Consider the following 3,027-nt stretch of genomic DNA (forward strand, 5'->3'; position numbering starts at 1 on the left):
GGTGAAATGGGATCAAGATTTTTAGTTTAAATTGAAGTCAGAGCTGCTTTTTGCTTGCAGAATGAAATAACCATTTAGGAGATAAATACATTATGTGGAAAAATTCTTTAAGATATTTGAGAAAACATTTTTTGCTAGTATATGTGATACTATGTTTATGTAAATATAAATATATCATTAAATCATCAAGTTTGGGTAGGATGCAGAAAGCTGCAACTATTTTGCTATTCCAAGACTATTTTCTTTAATTAAAGATGATTTCACACTTTTTCCCATCAAGACTTACTGCTTCATCTTAAAGGCTCTGCAACAGGGGAATCCATGGATGATATAATCCATTTTAACAAGACAGGTACCACTTCCTTGTACAACTGAGGATGAAAGAGCATAGCATTTGCCCCAGTCATTCCCAGCTGCAAGAAAGGCTGAACAGAGCAAATGGCAGAAGTCAAAGACTGAAATCAAAACAAAGCCTAAATGTTTAGGTTGCACTTGGAGTCACAACCTCTTTCATTTAGCTTTTATCCTCTAGACAAACACAAAGGAGTATAACCTATTTTCATTAGTGAAGATTATTATTGGTTGCTTTCATCAGATATATTTCAATGGGAATGAAAACTTGGCATGCAATTACTTTACTGAAACTTAAAATTTGAGAACATTGATTCACAGGGTAAAACTGGAGACTTAAAACATTTTATTTTTATTTTATTTTTATTTTTATTTTTTTTTTTGTGATGCCATCTATATTCTCATTGTGGTGTTCCATCTTGGAAGGATGGAAGAGAAAAAATAGCCTTTGCATCAGTGGAACCCCTAGTAAAGGGAAGCACCACTACTGATGTTATCTATTGCACTGCAAAATGTTTTATATTTCCCTCAAAGCTCTGTCTGTCTTGTCAAGTATGGTGTATTTTATCCATACTTCAAGTAATCATCTCAGACTAACAGCTTTGGAAGTAATTTTTTGGGCAGAGAAGAGCAAAGAAATGCTTAGGTGTCTCCATTGCCCTTGAAAATCATGTCAAATTCCAGGTATGTTTTCCTGTATTTTGAGTTTGGGGTTTTGCAGAATGAAGGTTCGTGTAAGAGGTGCACCTGTTACCTGAAATAACAATTTTTATATTCCCTAGTAAGTTAAAGTGAAGCACATAAGAGCTCCACATGCAGGTGTTTCTGCTGTTCACTGTCTCTCATGCATGCACATATAGCGTCAGCATGAAAAGTAAGACTAACAATCATGAAACTAAATTATACTATATTACTACATAGAAAAATATTAGGGTCCACTTTCTACTTTCTGTAGCTGTAGATGGATCTTCAAAGACAGTCATCTTATTTCTTTGCTTGAGATTACGAGACTTTCAGATCATATAGATGAGTTGAAAATGACCACCCTTCAAATAAAGTTGAACAAACCACATTCAATGCTTGTCTACAGCTGTAGAATGATGAGGAAAGTGAGTGAACTTAAAGCTTCCACAACACTGTTAGTGAATTGTTGGACCACTTTAAGAGTCAGTCTGTACCTGTCTTTGTACCTTCTGCTTCTAACAATACTGATCCCTTATCTGTTGGTAAACGGTAAATGTGTGGAGGGTGGGAAGGTGATGTTAACTATGTAGATCAGCTTTCTAACCCTGAATATAAAGCATTTAATCTGCTAATAGATAGTACGTGTAGTATAAAACAGAGACCTAACTCAGTCGCTAAAGAAGGTGGGCAAAGGGCTTGCTGCTCTGTTGCCTCCTGTGCTTCCCTCCCCAGGCACACTTGGCTCCCAGCCTTGCCTGGAGCCCTGCTGAGTCTCAGAGGGCTGGGCAACCTTCAGCCCTCTGAAGCCAGCAGGCACTGGGGGTACTTGGGGCTTGCTGTCCCTTAGCCTCCTTCCAGTACTTGCCAGGATGGGACTGCACAGGATCCCAGCATTGTGCTTTGCAGAGGGTTTGGAAAGGGGGTGATAGTGAACAACTTACTGTACCATGGTTGCCCTTCAGCCATCTCTTGCCGGGGTGAGAGGTCTTGGCTCTGTTCTGCTTTTATGCCGCTTCAGCCTCCTGCTCTGAAATTTGATTGCCACCCTTGGCTTTAAGACAGTACAGGAGAAAATTTAAATGCCTGCACTTCTCTGGGCTTTGTTTGCAAGAGGTGCTTAAATAATGCCTTTCCCAGCCCCAGAGTGCCTGCCTGTGTCTCCCGCAGGCTCTGTCACAGATGAACAGCTTCCTCCTGTCCCACGCCGCCGCTTCTTGCCCTTCCCTGTCCCTCTCCGGGCTCTCCTCTCCTCGCCGTCCCCTCCGGCCTCCCGCCGCCCTCCCCGTGCCGCAGCCCCGGCCTCCCCGTGGCGGCGGGAGTCAACTCAGAGGTCGGGGGCTCCTTCCCTCGCCTCCTCCTTCCCTCCCGCCTCTCCGGGCGCATCCCAGCCCCGGTGGGCTGCTCCCTGGGGACCCCGCTTTTAAGAGAGCAGCCCCCCATCACCACCACCACCACCCCCTGGCGCCCTCCTGCCCGGCCTGAGGGAAATGCCCCGGCTCGGAGTTGGTGCCTGCTGCCGCTCCCCGGGAACGAGTGGCTCCGCGGTGTGTGGAAAAGTTGTGTGCTTACCGGGTTAAAGGCTGGCTGGGGGGTTGCGAAGGAGAGGGGCGAAAAGAAGAAAAAAAACCGCCCAAAACTGCTTACATGAATTTCTAAGCGCTAGACCTGCCTCCGAGATCAGCCCAATAAGAGCTGTCAGGGGAGGCTCCCAGCTCACTTTTCCACATCACTTCACAGTTACATTTGGCAGGCAGGCACGTTGGAGCGCTCAGAGCCGGAATTAGTGGATTTATTTGGAATATCCCTGCTTTCCTGGAGACGTGCTGCTGCCAGTGGCTTGTGCAAAGGGAGAAATTAATAACTGCACTTTAGCATGCAGACACAGAAACCCGAGAAGCTAAGTAACCCGCATCTCCTCCAGCATCAGCAGCCTCAAAAAGCATGAAAAGAAGATCTGGAGAATCCTGCCTATTCACAGGGACTGCCTAATGT

General features: G+C 45.1%; 1 protein-coding gene across 2 annotated transcripts in view; it reads left to right on the forward strand.

Annotated features, from left to right (window-relative positions):
- The first annotated feature begins 2,755 nt into the window (after positions 1-2,755).
- Positions 2,756-3,027, forward strand: part of CDH8 (cadherin 8) — a 146,201-nt gene continuing 145,929 nt past the window's right edge. The window contains exon 1 of one of the 2 annotated variants that reach the window (XR_004753759.1): positions 2,756-3,026. The gene's annotated coding sequence lies outside the window, so the exon portion shown is untranslated. The remainder of the gene's footprint in view (position 3,027) is intronic. The other variant, XM_035336570.1, reaches the window with a different exon arrangement.

Source organism: Oxyura jamaicensis, chromosome 11 (assembly GCF_011077185.1).
Source record: "Oxyura jamaicensis isolate SHBP4307 breed ruddy duck chromosome 11, BPBGC_Ojam_1.0, whole genome shotgun sequence".
In the NCBI taxonomy this organism is placed as follows: Eukaryota; Metazoa; Chordata; class Aves; order Anseriformes; family Anatidae; genus Oxyura; species Oxyura jamaicensis.